The 21,568-nt window shown below is 37.0% G+C and overlaps 1 protein-coding gene and 3 long non-coding RNA genes across 6 annotated transcripts in view; all 4 read left to right on the top strand.

Annotated features, from left to right (window-relative positions):
• LOC144565255 (protein SULFUR DEFICIENCY-INDUCED 1-like) overlaps positions 1-21,568 on the top strand; it is an 89,837-nt gene that overhangs the window by 45,396 nt on the left and 22,873 nt on the right. The gene's annotated exons all lie outside the window — the stretch shown is intronic.
• On the top strand, positions 3,285-6,264 carry LOC144565433 (uncharacterized). 3 transcript variants are annotated; one of them, XR_013514894.1, is made up of 4 exons: positions 3,285-3,437; positions 3,640-3,727; positions 3,906-4,004; positions 6,165-6,264. It is a non-coding gene; the product is annotated as an uncharacterized LOC144565433 (long non-coding RNA). The 3 variants fall into 3 exon arrangements; XR_013514892.1 differs by having other exon boundaries at positions 3,906-4,010; positions 6,165-6,207; XR_013514893.1 differs by having other exon boundaries at positions 3,906-4,010; positions 6,148-6,170.
• LOC144565028 (uncharacterized) lies at positions 11,519-13,605 on the top strand. The gene is made up of 3 exons (XR_013514817.1): positions 11,519-11,945; positions 12,389-12,448; positions 13,431-13,605. It is a non-coding gene; the product is annotated as an uncharacterized LOC144565028 (long non-coding RNA).
• Positions 18,590-20,775, top strand: LOC144565001 (uncharacterized). Its single transcript, XR_013514812.1, has 3 exons — positions 18,590-19,016; positions 19,460-19,519; positions 20,570-20,775. It is a non-coding gene; the product is annotated as an uncharacterized LOC144565001 (long non-coding RNA).

The raw sequence follows: 21,568 nt of genomic DNA, 5'->3' as shown, positions 1-21,568 counted from the left end.
TGAGTCTCTGTGCTGTGATTATTGGGTGGCACAGCACAACCTTCCTTGAAAAGTTTTATTATTTCTCTCTCCATAAAAAGTTAAAAACCAACATCCAGCTAGGCAGCTAGCTAAGAAAAAGACTCCCCATGATTACTTATTGTCCCGTCTACTGCACTGCTTCGATTACTCCTGAATCACCCAAACACAACATTACTAATTACCACATCATAGAATGATTTGGCCGATTAAGAAATACTAGTACCAATGCCTATTTTCCAATTAAGGCAAAAGCCTATATATAAATTGCACCCGGTCGAACTAATGACTCAGTTTTGAGACATTTTATAGCGTCTTCCCTACGTACAAGACTGTACCAAATTAAAACATTACATAAATAACCTTTTTGTGCAGTTGGTTACAAATGAAAAGGAGAAGCTTTCTCATCTCTAATTTATTTTTTTAATATTCAGTTTCAAACATTTTAACATGCTTTTTATGGGTGCCATTTCAATATGTCAAACATTTTATTTTATACCCAAAGAAAAAAAAAATCATAAAGTTTGTTAGACCATAGGAAACACCCTTGACCCATGAACCAATTTCAATTTATTATAGCCCAAGAGATTCTAATTCAGCCCAAAAAAAAGCTATTTTAAGTTAGCCCAACTGATGAATAGATAATAGTTAAAGACTTAGAAAAAAGTCTCATTATAAGATTGTAAAGAAAATAGTAATTACAAATCAATCCAACGGAGTCACAGAGAGCAACCAATTCCTAACTTTAATAGTCTGACAAACATATATTTAATTATCTACAAGAAATTTTACTTTTCTTAGTTTACTGTAAACATCCTTTATCTAATTATCATTTAATAATCACTTCCTATTAAATATTTTCTTTTCTCCTAATAGATACTTTAAATATTTCAAACTCCTTTGGAAATTGGAATCCTTTCCATTACACAAACGATACTTTTTTTTTTTTTGAAAAACTGACAGCAGCTATCAGTGACTACATAATATCATAAAAAAAATAAAACACAACAACTAGTAAAATATTACCAGCAACTGGAATTAATTAAGAGCATCTACATCCCTGAAACTATTAGAGTTTCTAATCTGATGTGGCAGTTTCTAATCCAGTTTCAGAGAAGTGGGAGAGTTTCTTATTTAGAAACTATGCAGGAAAGTTTCTTATTAAGAAACTGTTTATAAACTCTATGTTGGCCAAATGATTGGCTCAAATTGTTTCTCCTTTTTAATTTGTTGCTGACGTGGCTTGATAGAAACTCTAAAATCAGTTTTAGGGATGTGAGAGTTAGAAACTTTAGAGATCATAATTTCTAAAAAGTAGTTAACAGTTATTTAGAAATCCTGTTGAATTTTAGAGATGTAGATGCTCTAAGACTACAGAGTACAGAATCAGCAATTTCGGAGCCACAGCACCGCTTCCCTCATAGGCTTCTCTGCCGCTCAGCCCGGATCCGCTATGGTACCTTTGAAAATTTTATTGTTGCGTTCCTTCCACAGTATCCAAACCGCGCCATGATCTATTCTTACCGCTGTGTCCTGCACAGTAGGCCCCTTCTAAACAATATCATACCCCAATAGTAATCCTAGCCGCCTCCAAAATTCCAAAGCGTAACTACATTCAAAGAAGATGTGTATCGCCGTTTCTAGTGGACACCTTAATTCAAATTGGAAACCCCTTCTGTCTAGCACCTCATGTGTTAGAATCTTACCCTTTAGACACAGGAAAACAAAAACTCTTACCGACAAAAAGGTGATTTGTTAAGATAGTAATTTAAATTAGTCAAAAAAATCCATAATGATTTGATTGCTGCCAATGATTAATCGGCCAATTAATTGACCTAAATGGCCGTTTTTAAAAACATTGGTCTTTTCTATTAAAACTCATTTTAAATTCACAAAATACTCATTAGAGCATCTCTAACGCCTTGCAAATTGAATTGCAAAGGCTGACCTGTCATCTTCTCTCTCCTACATGTCAATTTCATTCTCTCTTTCACGACTGCGGCGCTCTTTCAAATTTTGCAAGCTTTCATTGTGCCTTTCATTTCGCTTGCGTGGCAGAGAAAAACTAATTAAATAAATTCGTCACAGAAACCAATCGAAATACTTTTCTCCCTTCCGCGAGAGAGATTTCGCGTTTCACCTATTTGTGCTCGCCAAATTCTGACCAAAGGATTGATCTCTTTACTAGCGTTGGTGTTTCTTCTTCTCTTCGGTTCCCCATGGATCTGACGACTCAAGAGGGAACAGACGATCGCTCCTCCATCAAACCCCAATTTACTAGCCCCTATTCATCTCAATTTTGCCTTCTCCAATCGAATTGGGTTCGTCTTCTCCAAGAGAGGAAGGGAGAGGGGTGCTTGTATTGGTCATCGTGGGGAGAGAGAGAGAGAGTTGGTTACTGAAGTGAAGTGGTGAGGTGAAAGAAAACAGAGAAGAAAATGGAACGGGAACGATGTGGTGAGGCGGAAAAGGGAGAAAAGAAAATAAATGGAAACGAGAGAAGAAAGAAAGAGGTCAACTAAAAAAAATATTGCTGATGTGGCGTTCAAAATGAAATTAAATTTAATTTCATGAATGCAGAATTGTTGAAATTAAAATGTATTGAAATTGTAAAGAATGTTGCAATTGTAAAGATCTTTTACCAATGAAGATGCTCTTATACCCTTTATTAAAAAAATAAAAAAAATATTAGTCCCAATCGATCAATTTCTGAAAACAAAAATAAAATTTCTCTACTTCTACTTTATACAATAATATTGAAGTATACATTTGAATAAGCATCAAGATATATATATTTGTTACGATAAGATGCAAAGTAGGGGCTGCTTTCACAGAATTCGTATCCTCTCCATTAATTCAAAAGAGAATCTTAATCATCCGATCTGTCTTAAAAATTTGTGTGAACTAGATCCACACTAATATTAAAAAGTCCTTATAATATTATAGATAGGGATTGAATTGGTTCCGTTTAAAAGCAAACAGCTGAATTTATTAACTCAAAAGATTTTCTTACAGACGATACGCATTCGCTTTCACATTCGTGTCAAAGCAGATCGGGATTGTTTGGATTAAGACTAAAAAAGATTGAGATATACCTTAGCCTTAGCTTAAAGCTTAAGATATGAATTGATGTTTTTCCGGCATGGGGAGGCAACGAATATATTCCGTCGAAAGAAACAAGCAGCAATTTGAGAATTAAGTTTCTTTTCTTCTCTTTCTTTACTTTTTATTCCTTAACGCGGCCGCATGAGGGCTGCCGGCTGCGTTTATATAAAGCACCAGCATTCCATATATTGTCTCCTCTCTTCTTGCCTTCTAATCTCTGCTCCGTGCGTACATCTCCTTAATTTCTGTTAATTGCCTCCAAACTTGAACGAAGATGAATGATCCAAAGTACGCCTATCCCTACCCTCCTCAAGGTATTTTCTTCTTTATATATATATTTTTGTTATATTTTGTTATAGTTTAGCAGATTCTTCATCAACTCAATAACTTTATACTAAAATTAAGGGAAAAAAAAAGCTCATGAGTCCAATATTGAAATAATAATTTCAAGAGGCAATTAATTAATGTAGTAGAAATTTACCAATTTTATTTCTTATCTGGGAAAAAAAATGGAAGGTTATTACCAAGGGCCTCCTGTGATGGCACCGCCTCAATATGCTGCTCCACCTCCGCCTAGGCGAGAAAGAGGTTTCCTCGAAGGATGGTATGTATTCTCTTTTTTTATTCCATCATTGCAATAATAAATAAATATTTACAATCAGTGAAAACTATATATATGTTACCAAATAATTAAGAAAAAGCTAAAAGAAATGGCACTTAATTAGGTTGGTACATAGAAAGAAATTACTGATGTTTAATTTCTTTGTTCTTTAATTTTTCAGCCTTGCTGCCTTGTGCTGTTGCTGCCTTCTAGACGAATGCTGTTGCGACCCTTCAATCATATGTATAACCTAGAAATTAAGATGATTTCAAGATTGTGTGTGTGGGTGTCAGCCTTGTTGAAATTAATATTTTAGTTTGAAAAATAGTAAACATAATTAAATTGATCAATTAGTCCAATGTTTGGGTTAATGTATTTGAGTTTTCTAGATAAATTAAATATTTATATTTTCTAGAGTCATGTTGGAATGTACAATTTATGCACTTGTATTTGTGTCATGTATGTTTAATGACATTTATATTCTAGGTTATCTCAAGGGCACCATATATGTAGCCTATAAATTAAGATGTTATCATTTGTAATTGGTAAGAAAGTTGAAAAATATCAATATAGTATGAAAATTTCTGCTACTTTTCTTCTCCTTGCTATTTTTCTCTTCCACTAAATATAAAGAAAGCGTCTAATTGTCCACACACTTTTGTCTACCATTTGTTTACAGCTTTGACTTGCGTAAATACTGTAAAATTACTTCTACATGCTGTATAATTATACAATATATCACATAAAATATATCAGTTAATCACAAAACATCCAGCAACTATTTGAAATAGTCCCATGATAGTTAAAAACAGATTGCAACTTGCACTACATGACAAAAAAATTGTACTTTCAGAAATTGCAGTCATAAGAAGTTATTGGCAGTTAATGTTAGTTATTAGCAGTTATTTTAACAAAAAACGTGATAAAAAGGCAAAATTAAATTTTTCCGATTAATTTTTTTGTATATTTAATAAACACACAAATAAATCATCAAAATATTGAATACTGTAAAATTGACCACTTTACCTATAAAAATAAAATATACAAACTATTAAATTACATAATTGTAAAATTCACAGATGAAAACAATAAAATATAATATTAAAAAATATTTATTTTCAATACTGTAAAATTATCAAATTAAACTGTGAAATCAAAAGGTAAAAATTATAAAATTACAAAATTGTAAAATTAGCAGATCAAATAAAACTTTAAAAAAATATCAATTTTCTATTTTCTATCATCTCTTTCTTTCAGATTTTCACAAGATTAATACTGTGAAATTACAAAATGTAAAATTAACAGGGAAAATACTATAAAATTAACATATCAATACTCCATATCGCCTCTCTATCATATCTTTCCTCCATATTTTCATAAGATGAATACTGTAAAATTAATAGGGAAAATACTATAAAATTAACATATCAATACTCCATATCTCCTCTCTATCATCTCTTTTCTCCAGATTTTCACAAGATGAATACTGTAAAATTAACGGGGGAAATACTGTAAAATTAACAAATCAATACTCCATATCGCCTCTCTATCATCTCTTTCCTCCAGATTTCTACAAGATGAATACTGTAAAATGACAAGATGAATACTGCAAAATTAACATGGCAATATTGTAAAATTAACAGATCAATACTCCATATCGCCTCTCTATCATCTCTTTCTTTCATATTTCCACAAGATGAATACTGTAAAATTAACATGACAATACTATAAACTTAACAGATCATTACTCCATATCACCTCTCTATCATCTATTTCCTCCATATTTCATTTGAAATGCTAGATCTGTTACTGCAAACAACGAAAACAACAAATTCAACAGAAATAACTTACTAGATTTGAATTTTGCCGTGCTCTTCAACAAAAACAACTTATATTTGATCGTGCTCCACGATTGAAGGTTCCATTGCGATCATGTATAAAAAATGAGATTGAGTCAGTAATCTCAATTAAAATCGACATTGCAAAGGAAAAATGAATCAAAAAAGGTAAATACAAAAAAACAACAATTACGATTTTGTTTGAATCAATTTCAGTTGCTATGATATCGCGACTAGCTCCGTAGAAATCGCGATGAACTAGAGAAGAGTTATCAAAAAGAGAAAATGAATCAGGAAAGAAATCGTGACAGAATCCTAAAGAGAATGAAATCGCCTCATTTGTGAGAAAATCTAATCGGGAAGACGGTTTGAGAAATGAGATTCAAAAAAGGTAACCCATGATCTGATCGGGAAGGTTTAAATAGGCGAAGGATTTGAATATCCGTTGAAAGGTGGGAACCATCGTTAATATCTGTTAAAGGCAAGTGGATAAGGCTTGTGGACAGTTCGTGAACAAAAGCCAGTAGACAATGACCTTTTTTCAAATATAAAATAGAAAACAAAATAACCAAACACCATGATTAGGCCAACAAGCCTGTCAGGTGTGTGTGTAAATTAAAGAAAGAGGTTACAGCTAGCAACACTATATATATGTAATGTTTGTTAAATAATAACTAGAGGTTTAACTTTATTGGTTTGCTTTGAATGTATGTATGTTTTTTAAACTTTTAATAAAATACTGATCAGTGACTACTGAGTACTATTAGCACTGATCTTTAATGCTAACAGAGAAGTTATTTACAAGTCCTAATCCATCTATCTCAGTCATATGTTACAAATTAATTAGCAAATATTGCCCGCTAATAACGCACTGTAAATGCTCGCGTGCATTTGGGCGTTCCTTCTAGGCGTTACAAAGCCATGCATGTACATCGATAGTCATATCATTAATCAATAGAATAATTATAACAATCCCCTCAACCCTGTCCCCCCATTTAACCCCGCACTCTCTCTCTCCAAATTAACTCCCTTAATTGCCTTTTATCCCCGCACTAATTCCTCCAAGAATTTCCATTTATCCCCGCATTAATTATTACCCTTTAATAACAATCCCCGCATTAATTAACAATCCCCACATTATTTATACTGTCCTCTAATAACAATCCACGCATTAATTATACTATCCTTTAATAACAATTCCCGCTAATAAATATTAATCTGTTTATTGATGTTCAAGAAAGTATTTATCATTGTTCTGACAAGTATTTATCCTTATGTCTGAGAAGTATTTATCATTGTCCCTGACATGATAATACTTTGATTTGATTAAACATTACTTATTGACAAGTTCAAGAACAAAGTTCAAGAAAGTATTCATCGTTGTTCTGACAAGTATTTACGATTATATATAGGAAGTATTTATCATTGTCACAAATGTTTTACTGTAAGTTGCAATTATGTCTGAGAAGTATTTATCCATGTAACATATAGTATTTATCCATATATCATAAAGTATTTATCCTTATGTCTGAGAAGTATTTATCATTGATATTGTACTAAAAATTGCAATTATGTCTAATAAGTATTTATCCATGTAACATATAGTATTTATCAATGTATCATAAAGTATTTATCCTTATGTCTGAGAAGTATTTATCATTGGGTGAGGGGATTGTTTATTTAATGGTCCCCAGTTTTGCGGGGACAATCCAGAAAAAAAAGGAAAATTTGTGCGGGGATAAATGACAAGTATTTATGAGGGGATTGCTTATTTAATGGTCCCCAGTTGTGCGGGGACGATTCAAAAAAAAAGGAAATTTTGTGCGGGGACAACTCATGGGTTGATTTATTCTTTCCTAAATAGATATCATTGCATAGGGATTAATAATTTGCGAATTCAAGATAAATACTTTGATGCTTCAAGTTCAATACTAACAGTTTCTGCGGAGCATTAATGACTGGGCGGTCCCCCCCATGATATTTTTGGTAATTTGTGCGGGGTTTTTTGCGGGGATAGACCTGCGGGGATTGTTATCAGGATCCTAATCAATAACGGCATAGTTTTTTTTTTTTTTTTTTTCTGAGAAAAAATCCTCTAATTCCTCTCGTGCCACAATGTTCAGGTCCCAGCTGCCCGCACCACATCCCATCTCGATCTGTCCCGCCCTACTAGAGTTCGTCTCGCGCTTTGCCACACTTCGCCAAGTGCTGTCTCATTTGGTGTGTGGATTTGAATGTTAAAACTAGATAATTATCAGGTACTTATAAATATTTATATAATAATTATTCTTAAATTTTTAGTTTACTAATCGAGCTATGGCCGCTATAGCGCGTAGCGCATAGCAGTAATAGCAGTCCGCTATGCTACATGGGCTTATGATTTTGCAATTTTAACGAGTCTTAATGTCCATATGGTTTTTTTTTACCTTATCAAGCTATATCAATACAAGTAACATGTCCGGGCTATACTGTTCATCTTGTTCTCCATATTCAGATATTTGATTTTCTATCTATCTAAAAAAATAGTAAAAAATTTCCAAAAAATATAAAATTTGGTCTCCAAACACATATTAATATGGAGAACAAGATGAACGGTTCGGATCGACCGTTAGGATTTTGAAAACTCAAATATTGAGCCGTAGCACCGTAGCCCTCTATGCTATCCATAGCACCCAAGCCTTACTCTCTCTCTCTCTCTATATATATATAAATATATTTGTTACGATAAGATGAAAAGTATGGAGCTGCTTTCACAGAATTGGTATCCTTTCCATTAACTTAAAAGAGAATCTTTTTGAGTTAATAAATGTTGACCATTTGATTTGTCTTAAGATTCGTGTAGATTAAATCCACACTAATATTAAAAATCTCCTGTACTATAGATTAGTTTCGTTTAAAATGAGATAGCTGAATTCATTAACTCAAAAGGTGGCTCGGGACTGTTTGGATTAAGACAAAAAGATTGAGGTACCTCACCTAGCTTTAGATATGAATTGGATTTTTTCCGGCATGGGCATGCAAAGCCAAAAGAAACAAGCAGCAATATGAGAATTAAGTTTCTTTTCTTGTCTTTGTTTACTTTGTATTCCTTTAACGCGGTCTCATGAGGGACTCCGGCCGCGTTTATATAAAGCACCATGCATTCCATACATGTTATCCTCTGTTTTTGCCTTCTAATCTCTGCTCTGCTCTGCTCTGTGCGTACATCTCCGTAATTTCTGTTAATTGCTTTCAAACTTGAACAAAGATGAATGATCCAAAGTACGCCTATCCCTACCCTCCTCAAGGTATTTTGTTCTTTATATATTTTTGCTATAATTTGTTATAGTTTAGCAGATGCTTCATCAACTTAATAACTTTATACTAAAATTAAGGGAAAAAAGCTCATGAGTCCAATATCATAGGATCTGTATCATAGTAGGAATTATCGGTATCAGGATCGGAATCGGTCCCGGCCGATACCGATACGGGATCAGGGTATCGGATCGATATCGGCTCAGGATCGGGGTTTTTTTTTTTCTTTATGATTTGCTATGTGAGGATCAGATCAAGATCGGATCAGAGTAGGCCGATACCGATACGTATCGGCTGCTATTTCCTACTATGATCTGTATCCTCCCAGATGCCTGATTGAAACGGATGACCCAGATTTACTCTCAGTCGGTGACTACTCGGGATGGAGCAGGTTTAGTCAGGTACCCGGGAGGATACAAATTCAATATCATACCGGGTAAAGTTATTACTATTGGATGAAAAATTCTGCTTTCGCTTGAATCATTTTTTTTTTTATATTTTGTGCTAAACCTCAGATTAATCTTATTCCCTAGCAATTGAAATAATAATTTCAAGAGGCAATTAATTAATGTAGTAGAAATTTACTAATTTTATTTCTTATCTGGGAAAAAAATTTGAAGGTTATTACCAAGGGCCTCCTGTGATGGCACCGCCTCAAGTATTCAATATGCTGCTCCTAGGGGTGCAAACGGATCGGATACAGATCGGATAGTGCTCAATTCATATCTGTATTCATATTTTTTTTTTCAGATATGGATACGGATCAGATAGTAATCGGATATTAAACGGATACAGATACGGATCGGATATTTCGGATACGAATACAGATATGGATATAATTCGGATTTCTAATTTAAAATATATATCTAATTAACTTGTTACACCATTACAAAATATATACCTGATTAACTAAAATTCACCAACATAACTATAACTTTAATTAAAAATATCAACACAAAAGATACTCTTTAAAGATATTCTAATGCAAAAGATAAATAGACACAAAAAAATTCTCTCAAATCTTAACATATCCGGATATCCGAAAAAATAAAATATCCGGATCCGGATAATTATCCGTATCCGTATCCGATTCCGAAACTCAACCCGTATCCGTATCCGAATCCGCATAAAAAAAATCCGTATCCGAATCCGCAAAAATTCAGATACGGATCTGGATTCGGACGGGTAATATCCGACCCGTTTGCACCCCTAGCTGCTCCACCTCCACCTAGGCAAGAAAGAAGTTTCCTCGAAGGATGGTATGTATTCTCTTTTTTTATTCCATCATTGCAATAATAAATATTTACAATCAGTGAAAACTATATGTTACCAAATAAGAAAAAGCTAAAAGAAATGGCACTTAAGGTTGGTACATAGAAAGAAAAAGAAAAAGAAAAAAAAGAAGGAATAAAAATGGCACCAGAGGTTGGTACAGAAAGAAATTACTGATGTTTAATTTCTTTGTTCTTTAACTTTTCTGCCTTGCTGCCTTGTGCTGTTGCGACCCTTCAATCATATGTATAACCTAGAAATTAAGATGATTGCAAGATTGTGTGTGGATGTGTGTAAATTAAAAAGGTTACAGCAAAACTAAATGTAATGTTTGTATTCTGAAAGCTAGACTCACACATTTCTTCTTTTTCAAAAAAAAAAAATGCAATGTTTGTTTAATAAAAACTAGAGGTTTAACTTTACTGCTTTTAATGTATATATGTGTTTTAACTTTTAATAAAGTAATACGGATTTGACTAATATGCTATGGGTTGCATAAAGGCCTCCCGTGCTATGGCTCAATATTAGACTTTTCAAAATCCTAACGGTCGATCCGAACCGTTCATCTTGTTCTCCATATTAATATGTATTTGGAGACCAAATTTTACATTTTTTGAAATTTTTTTACTATTTTTTTAGATTTATTGAATATCGCTGTTTTTTATGGTTCAGATTTGTCTGAAAAAATCGAATATTGAGCCGTACCACGGGAGGCCTCTATGCAACTCATAGCACCGTAGCCAAGTCCAAGTACTATGTAACGCCAGGCTATTTTAGGTATGATATTTAATAAAAACCTTATTTATAAAAAAATTTCATGAACTAATTCTTTTGACAACCTTCCGAAATTAACCTCAATTGAAATTTTCAACTGAACAACCGTTAGTGTTATAATCACAGATCACTCATAATTATTAGGATTTGAATGAAATTTAATACCTAAAAAGATAACTTCATGATCTCCAACTTTCATGTAGAAGTCTACCAAAAATTCCGAACATAGGATTCTCAATAAAATTGTAAAGTCAGTAAACATTTCTGTCCAGAAACTGCAGACCTTCATCGACCATTTTTATCTTTTCTCATCACTGGAAATTCCGATTAAGGTGAAACTAATTGCGTTAGAACCATAACAAAAAAATCTACAACTCTTATGTGGAAACTAATTCCATATTCCGAATCCATAATTCCAGTATTGTCAATCTGTGAAGATGCAAATTTAAAGCAGCAGAAACAGATTTATATTTTAGTTCAAATTGACAAAATTAAATTGACTATGGCCCATAAAGGCCCATTTCAGCCCAACCCAAAAGTGGAAGGCAGCCCCAATCTCACATGTATATAAACCCCCCCCCTCAAACCCTCAAACCCTAGCCTCCACTGCCCCCTCCCCTCTCCCCCAAATCAGATCCGGATTCCTTGGTGGATCCAAACCGTCCAGTCAGCTTCCGTGAAGAACCACCATCCGTACGTTCAGAATATGAACTAGACTTCAACACAGGAATTGTAGTGATCGAAGATACGGACGATTCAGTGCTAGATTCATCTCGATCCGAGCTTCCACCACCGAGATATGGCCAAAACCGTGGCTGCTGTTCATACTCGAACCAGAAAACCGAGCTGAACCAGTCAGCCGAGTTCCGCAGGGACCTGCACTCCATACGTCCGGAATCTCAAGGATCCTGCAAGACGGAAGTTGTAGTGCTCGCAGATTCGGATCCGTTAACGCTGGCCTCACCCCGATCGGAGTTTCCAACACCGAGAACCATCCAAAACAGTCACTGCTGCGCGTATCTTTTCTAAACTGCAAACTCCAAGTAACAAAGTTTCGATTAAAAATCTGAATTTCTTTCTTATGGATAAATACATAATTATTAAGTTGTTATCTTTCTATAATAGGCTAAAAAGATTATAGATACTCATTATCCTCTTAATAAATATTAGTAGGTGTCGGATCCATGATACATTAAGAAAATAAAATATTGTGTATATTTCTTTGATAAAGGATTTTGGATTTCTAACTAAACAAGTTTTGGATTCTCATTTAGTTTATTTATTTCTAATTATATTTATATATATATATATATAATAAGTGAATCAAATAATATGTGACTTGATAGTATCATGATACCAAGGATTAAATAGTTAAAGTTTAGAAATTAGAATTAATAAACTAGGGTTATAATGATAAATAGAAAACTTAGAAAATAAGAACACGTGAACTCAAACCTTATTAATTAGAGGTATGTTCATTTCTTAGGTTCGATTCTTGAGGAACTAAGAGACGTAGATAACGGTCAAGAAATTACTACGCAAACAGGTGCGGGTTTCCTAGACTTTATAAAACTATCTTACTTGTCTGTTGTCATTCAATTGTTTATTATTATGGTATTAGTTGGATTTATGCATGTTGTTTTCGAACATTCGTATGATATGAGTAGAATATAAATTGCATGAAAGGATATGATTCATACATTGATCATAGCATAAGTAGGATGTGTTGAGCATAGCATGAATTGCGTAAGTAGGATGTGTTGAACATAGCATGAATTGTGTGATTAAATGATTGTGTGAAATGAACGGATAACGAAAGTGAACAGGGGCCAATATGCTTGCATATTGGGATGTATACATTGGGTCCGGTATTCGACTGGACCCCTCGTTAACGTGGCGTTGGATGGATTTCCCGTCACGGGTCAAGACCTAGCGTAGGGTGGATTCCCCGTCTAGTGAGACAACCTCCCACTGTTGGTTGGATTTCCCAGTGGATTGGCGTTCCCGTCACAGGTCAAGACCTAGCGTAGGGTGGATTCCCCGTCTAGTGAGACAACCTCCCACTGTTGGTTGGATTTCCCAGTGGTTTGGCGGCCTTCCAATGTTGGATGGATTTCCCATTGGATAGGCAAGTTTGAATGTAAAAGTATATGAAAGTAGAAGTAATGATAAATGATGCATTGCATTTAGAAAATACATAGGATTTCCCGTCACGAGTCAAAACCTAGCGTAGGGTGGATTCCCCGTCTAGTGAGACAACCTCCCACTGTTGGTTGGATTTCCCAGTGGTTTGGCGGCCTTCCAATGTTGGATGGATTTCCCATTGGATAGGCAAGTTTGAATGTGAAAATATACGAAAGTAAAAGTAATGATAAATGATGCATTGCATTTAGAAAAGACATACGCATTATATTTCTTTTCATGTTTGTGAGAATAAAGTAAAAGTTTTATAAACTCTGGGCTGGAACTAAATCCCGCACTGAGAGAAAGTTCGATCTCTCACCCGTTCCATTTTATATGGGTTCCAGGTAATGAAGAGGAGGCCTACAGACAAGTTCGTGAGTAAAAGAAAGCGGAAGGATCCATGTTTAGGATAAATGCCACTTAAATTTATCTTGTTTTCGTTTGTTTATTTTCCAGTAAATTGGTACACTTCAACATGCATGGTTGTTATCGTATTTGTAACCATGTATGTCGTGACCACCGTTGAACTATCTTAACTATTATTGTAAGACTTTTATTTGTGAGATTGATGTGGCATTTATGAATTTTATTGATAATGTATGTGATGTGTATACGCCTTACGTATAAATACGTGGCGGGTTGTCTCGGGGTGTGACAACTATGTTGGTATCAGAGCCAGCACATACAATATCAATAACCTTCCGCTTAGGGAGCGAAAAACATTAAGGACGTGTATATATAATCTGATTTAGTATCAGTGTAGTACTAATAATTTCGGTACATACACGTAGTTTTCCTATATCTTAATTAATAAATAGTAACTTATTATCTTGTAGAAATGACGAGAGGACGACCCCGTGTCAACCCAAATGCAAATACTAATGAAAACGACTCAGGTGAACCCCAAAACAGGGCGAACCACTTGGAGGCATTGTTACAAGGTCTGGAAAGAGTTGCTCGGGTCGCCATAGAGACCGAGCAAAGGAGAGCACGTGAGGTGGACCCATTCTTTGAGGTGTATCGTTCATTCACCTCCTTACGCCCTCCAACGTTCGACGGAACAGGGGACTTTTCAACAGCTGAAAACTGGGTAGCCAACATTAAGGACAAGTTCCAGATTTTACGGGCGCCAGAAGAGTATAAAGTTGAATTAGCTACTCAGCTCCTTGAAGGTCATGCTCGTTTCTGGTGGCAAGAGGTGAAGCGTGGTTTGGATGAGACCACAGGGCCCGTTGGGTGGGTTGAGTTTGAGGGTCATTTTGAAAGGAGGTACATGGATGTAATGTCACGAGAGGCACTCCGGCAACGTTTCACTAACCTTAAACAAGGAAGTGGCTCAGCTGTGGAATACAATTCCAAATTTGAAAATTTGATGAGGTACGCTCCGGATATCATCCGGGATGAGTTTCGACTACGACAACAGTACCTCAGTGGCCTAAACCCCCGTTTTGCTCAGATGATCGACATCCCAGGTATCAACAGGCTACCAGAGTTAATGTTGAGGGCTACCACGACTGAATCCTATGATACTCGTATCAATCAGTCCGGTGGGTCGCGGAACGTGCGGCCAAGAGTAGAAGGGAACCCAAGGCCACCATTGCCACGAGAAAATCATAGGGATACAAGAATCGACAATCGATACAATCAAAGGGTTATGTGCAACCATTGCGGCCGATCCCACCCCTCGGATCAATGCAATACATTTTATGGATTGTGTTATCGGTGTCACAAACCTGGGCACCTGGCGAGGGATTGTCCCTCTCCTTCACCTCAAGGGAATGTGAACCCAAATAGAGTCCCAGTCGGTGGCTACGTAAGGCCCTCAGCTCCAAATACCAACATTGCTGGCCAACCACCGTTAGCGAGAGGACTAGGCAATTTCAACAACAACAGGAATGCGAACCAGAGTGGTGGCAGGGTGGGAGTTCATGCGCATCGTTGTACCTGTAACTGTGGGACAGAGGGGGAGAACATCGAGGAAGTACCAGAAGGAGGGGAAGTTGCAACAGAACTCATGGCAGGTACGTTAGAATTGTCTGGACACCCAATTTTTGTTCTTATAGACACCGGGTGCAGCCACTCAGTGTTATCCAAGAAATGGATAGACAAATATAACATACAAACTCAAGACACTGGGAAAACCTTACACGTAAACACACCCGCACTACAATACACCACACCTGAGTTAAGATGCATAGGGTTAGCTTTAAGAATCGCTGGGAGGGAGTTTCCGATAAACCCTATCGTCTCAGAAACAGGACTTTATGACTTAATGTTGGGCCTCGAATGGCTGACTAAACATGGTGTCACCGTTGATTGCCCCCGGAGGAAGATGATCATCAAGAGAACAGGCCTACCTGAGCTCACAATCCGACTCCAGAAACAAGGAGACCGATGCCCGACCATATCGGCCTTACAAGCAAAGAGGCTGATAGAGAATGGGTGTTCGGCTTTCATCGTCTCCATAATGCAACATAGCACAGACACAACAGAGATCTCCATGGTACCTATAGTCACTGAATACCCTGATGTGTTTCCTGAAGAATTACCTGGGATGCCTCCAGATCGGGAAATTAAATTTCGCATCGATCTCGACCCCGACACACGTCCAATTTCAAAGGCCCCTTACCGTATGGCGCCAGCTGAACTCAAGGAGTTGAAATCACAACTAGAAGAACTTCTTAAACTAGGATTTATAAGGCCCAGTACATCGCCTTGGGGAGCACCAGTGTTGTTTGTAAGAAAGAAAGACGGTAGTATGAGGTTGTGCATCGACTACCGAGAGCTAAACAAGGTGACCATCAAGAATAGGTACCCACTTCCTCGCATCGATGATCTATTCGATCAGCTACAAGGTGCTACCACATACTCCAAGATAGATCTAAGGTCGGGGTACCACCAGTTGAAGATCAATCCTGAAGACATAGAAAAATCAGCATTTCGCACTCGGTATGGACATTATGAATTTACTGTGATGCCTTTCGGACTCACGAATGCTCCAGCGGCCTTCATGGATTTGATGAACCGTGTGTTTCGAGATCTACTCGACTCTTGCGTAATTGTGTTCATAGATGACATCTTAATCTACTCCAAGAGTAAGGAAGAACACGCTGAGCACTTGAGGGCAATTTTGCAGCGATTACGCGAGCATCAATTGTATGCAAAATTTTCAAAGTGCGAATTTTGGATGCAACAACTGAAATTTCTTGGGCATGTTGTGTCGAGAGAGGGACTAGAAGTGGACCCAGACAAAGTCAAGGCGATAGTAGAATGGGAGCAACCTAAGACCGTGACCGATATTCGGAGTTTCCTAGGACTTGCAGGGTACTATAGGCGATTCGTATCGGGTTATTCGCAAAAGGCACGACCCATGACCCAACTCCTTCACAAAGGAGTTCCTTTCAAGTGGACTGAAAAACAGGAAGAGAGTTTCCAGACTCTGAAACACCACTTGACTAGTGCACCAATACTAACCCTACCCATACCTGACAAGGACTGCTGTACTTTGATAACCGTATATGTGTACCAGAACATACAGAACTAAGAAAGAAAATCTTAACGGAGGCGCACGAATCCGGATATTCAATTCACCCTGGGGAAGTTAAGATGTACAAGGATTTGCGTACTCAATTCTGGTGGCCCAACATGAAAAAGGAGGTGTCGAATTTTGTAGCTCGGTGCATCATATGCCAACAGGTGAAGGCTGAAAGGAAAAAGGTCGCAGGATTGTTATATCCAAACTCAAGGGCTCAGGAGAAGTTTCAAATCATTACCATGGATTTTATCACCGGACTACCTAGAACCAACAAGAGGTATGAATCGATTTGGGTGATAGTCGACACTCTAACGAAAATAGCACACTTCATACCATTGAAGGCAGAAACGTCAAGTCGAGAGCTAGCAGAACTTTTCATAGAGTATCAATTTAAGTACCATGGATGTCCACAGAAAATTATATCCGACCGAGATTCACGTTTCACATCACATTTTTGGAGAAGTTTCCAAGAGTCAATGGGAACTAAACTCAATCTTAGCACCGCACACCACCCTCAAACCGATGGTCAATCTGAACGGACCATCCAAACACTGGAAGACATGTTGAGGGCTTGCGCCCTAAGTTTTGGAGGATCTTGGGCGGATCATCTTACAATGGCCGAATTTGCGTATAACAACAGCTACCACACCAGCATTGGCATGGCTCCATCAGAAGCGTTTTGTGGGCACCGTTGGAGAACTCCGCTATGGTGGGGTTCCAAAAGTGACCATTTACCAACAGGACCAGAAATGATTAAAGATAGTGCCGATCGAACTCAAATCATTCTAAATAAGCTAGACGTGGCTCGAGATCGTCAAAAGAAGTATGCAGATGTACGGAGGCGACCCCTAGAGTTTGAAGTAGGAGATCATGTGTGGTTAAAAGTATCTCCGAGAAGAGGTGTACGCCGTTTTGGTGTTACCGGAAAACTAAGCCCTAGGTACGTGGGGCCCTTCGAAATACTAAAACGTATTGGACCACTCGCCTATGAACTAGCACTACCTCCCTCACTTGACAAGGTACACCCGGTGTTTCATGTATCACAACTACGAAAGTATATTCGGGATCCAACTCATATCATTGACCATTCTAACTTGGGGCTCGATGAAACACTGGTGTACGAAGAACTACCCATGAAGATCCTAGACACCAAGGAACTGAGGCTTCGGAATAAAATAGTGAAGCAGGTACTAATCCAATGGGGACGCCACTCGAGCAGGGAAGCCACTTGGGAGCTAGAGGAGACCATGCGGTCCAAGTACCCAGAACTGCTTATCTTGACCGGGGATGAGTCTGTTCAGGGGACTGAACAGAGTTCTTAAGAGGGGGAGGATGTAACGCCAGGCTATTTTAGGTATGATATTTAATAAAAACCTTATTTATAAAAAAATTTCATGAACTAATTCTTTTGACAACCTTCCGAAATTAACCTCAATTGAAATTTTCAACTGAACAACCGTTAGTGTTATAATCACAGATCACTCATAATTATTAGGATTTGAATGAAATTTAATACCTAAAAAGATAACTTCATGATCTCCAACTTTCATGTAGAAGTCTACCAAAAATTCCGAACATAGGATTCTCAATAAAATTGTAAAGTCAGTAAACATTTCTGTCCAGAAACTGCAGACCTTCATCGACCATTTTTATCTTTTCTCATCACTGGAAATTCCGATTAAGGTGAAACTAATTGCGTTAGAACCATAACAAAAAAATCTACAACTCTTATGTGGAAACTAATTCCATATTCCGAATCCATAATTCCAGTATTGTCAATCTGTGAAGATGCAAATTTAAAGCAGCAGAAACAGATTTATATTTTAGTTCAAATTGACAAAATTAAATTGACTATGGCCCATAAAGGCCCATTTCAGCCCAACCCAAAAGTGGAAGGCAGCCCCAATCTCACATGTATATAAACCCCCCCCCCTCAAACCCTCAAACCCTAGCCTCCACTGCCCCCTCCCCTCTCCCCCAAATCAGATCCGGATTCCTTGGTGGATCCAAACCGTCCAGTCAGCTTCCGTGAAGAACCACCATCCGTACGTTCAGAATATGAACTAGACTTCAACACAGGAATTGTAGTGATCGAAGATACGGACGATTCAGTGCTAGATTCATCTCGATCCGAGCTTCCACCACCGAGATATGGCCAAAACCGTGGCTGCTGTTCATACTCGAACCAGAAAACCGAGCTGAACCAGTCAGCCGAGTTCCGCAGGGACCTGCACTCCATACGTCCGGAATCTCAAGGATCCTGCAAGACGGAAGTTGTAGTGCTCGCAGATTCGGATCCGTTAACGCTGGCCTCACCCCGATCGGAGTTTCCAACACCGAGAACCATCCAAAACAGTCACTGCTGCGCGTATCTTTTCTAAACTGCAAACTCCAAGTAACAAAGTTTCGATTAAAAATCTGAATTTCTTTCTTATGGATAAATACATAATTATTAAGTTGTTATCTTTCTATAATAGGCTAAAAAGATTATAGATACTCATTATCCTCTTAATAAATATTAGTAGGTGTCGGATCCATGATACATTAAGAAAATAAAATATTGTGTATATTTCTTTGATAAAGGATTTTGGATTTCTAACTAAACAAGTTTCGGATTCTCATTTAGTTTATTTATTTCTAATTATATTTATATATATATATATATAATAAGTGAATCAAATAATATGTGACTTGATAGTATCATGATACCAAGGATTAAATAGTTAAAGTTTAGAAATTAGAATTAATAAACTAGGGTTATAATGATAAATAGAAAACTTAGAAAATAAGAACACGTGAACTCAAACCTTATTAATTAGAGGTATGTTCATTTCTTAGGTTCGATTCTTGAGGAACTAAGAGACGTAGATAACGGTCAAGAAATTACTACGCAAACAGGTGCGGGTTTCCTAGACTTTATAAAACTATCTTACTTGTCTGTTGTCATTCAATTGTTTATTATTATGGTATTAGTTGGATTTATGCATGTTGTTTTCGAACATTCGTATGATATGAGTAGAATATAAATTGCATGAAAGGATATGATTCATACATTGATCATAGCATAAGTAGGATGTGTTGAGCATAGCATGAATTGCGTAAGTAGGATGTGTTGAGCATAACATGAATTGCGTAAGTAGGATGTGTTGAGCATAGCATGAATTGCATAAGTAGGATGTGTTGAACATAGCATGAATTGTGTGATTAAATGATTGTGTGAAATGAACGGATAACGAAAGTGAACAGGGGCCAATATGCTTGCATATTGGGATGTATACATTGGGTCCGGTATTCGACTGGACCCCTCGTTAACGTGGCGTTGGATGGATTTCCCGTCACGGGTCAAGACCTAGCGTAGGGTGGATTCCCCGTCTAGTGAGACAACCTCCCACTGTTGGTTGGATTTCCCAGTGGATTGGCGTTCCCGTCACAGGTCAAGACCTAGCGTAGGGTGGATTCCCCGTCTAGTGAGACAACCTCCCACTGTTGGTTGGATTTCCCAGTGGTTTGGCGGCCTTCCAATGTTGGATGGATTTCCCATTGGATAGGCAAGTTTGAATGTAAAAGTATATGAAAGTAGAAGTAATGATAAATGATGCATTGCATTTAGAAAATACATAGGATTTCCCGTCACGAGTCAAAACCTAGCGTAGGGTGGATTCCCCGTCTAGTGAGACAACCTCCCACTGTTGGTTGGATTTCCCAGTGGTTTGGCGGCCTTCCAATGTTGGATGGATTTCCCATTGGATAGGCAAGTTTGAATGTGAAAATATACGAAAGTAAAAGTAATGATAAATGATGCATTGCATTTAGAAAAGACATACGCATTATATTTCTTTTCATGTTTGTGAGAATAAAGTAAAAGTTTTATAAACTCTGGGCTGGAACTAAATCCCGCACTGAGAGAAAGTTCGATCTCTCACCCGTTCCATTTTATATGGGTTCCAGGTAATGAAGAGGAGGCCTACAGACAAGTTCGTGAGTAAAAGAAAGCGGAAGGATCCATGTTTAGGATAAATGCCACTTAAATTTATCTTGTTTTCGTTTGTTTATTTTCCAGTAAATTGGTACACTTCAACATGCATGGTTGTTATCGTATTTGTAACCATGTATGTCGTGACCACCGTTGAACTATCTTAACTATTATTGTAAGACTTTTATTTGTGAGATTGATGTGGCATTTATGAATTTTATTGATAATGTATGTGATGTGTATACGCCTTACGTATAAATACGTGGCGGGTTGTCTCGGGGTGTGACATACTACTACTGAGACTATTAGCAATTTAGCACTTATCTTTAATGCTAACAGAGAAATTGCAAGCTTAAATATACGAATTAATTGAGACCTACTGACAAGCTTATTTTTGTTCTTTTTAAGATTAGATGGCGTGACGCCACTAAAAATATATTGATAATAATAAAAAGTTATTTAAAGTTCTAATGTTACAAATCAACTAGCAAATATTTGCCGCTAATAATGCACTGTAAATGCTCGCGTGCATTTGGGCGTTCCTTCTAGGCGTCACAAAGCCATTTGCGTACACGGGTGGTGGCAGCAAACTCCTCCTCCATCCGTGTTCTATCTCCATATTAGCTCTCCATTCTGCTCAGGAACAGAGTCAGACATTCAGATTATGGGGGTTAAACATGAATGAAAGTCAAGAATATAAAACTTTATTAGAACTAACTTCGATTTGTAAGCCACTATCAGAGTTTCAAAAAAAAGAAAGCTTTTGTAAGAAAATAGCAACATGCACTATTTTCATATAAACCACGGTTGCCTCCATTAATTTCTCCTTATTGCTTCTGATTGGTACCAACACATGACAGTTAGTACCAATCACAGCCCAAGAGTAATTATTTTCTCCTCTTGTTTAATTTCAAAAACTTTAGTCTTGTTTATTTGGTATTTCTCTATGGATCTGGTGCATAAACCCTTTAGGT

This window comes from Carex rostrata, chromosome 14 (genome assembly GCF_964058835.1).
Source record: "Carex rostrata chromosome 14, lpCarRost1.2, whole genome shotgun sequence".
In the NCBI taxonomy this organism is placed as follows: domain Eukaryota; kingdom Viridiplantae; phylum Streptophyta; class Magnoliopsida; order Poales; family Cyperaceae; genus Carex; species Carex rostrata.
Note: the sequence above shows the minus strand (reverse complement) of the source record. Positions and strands in the feature narration are given on the sequence as shown.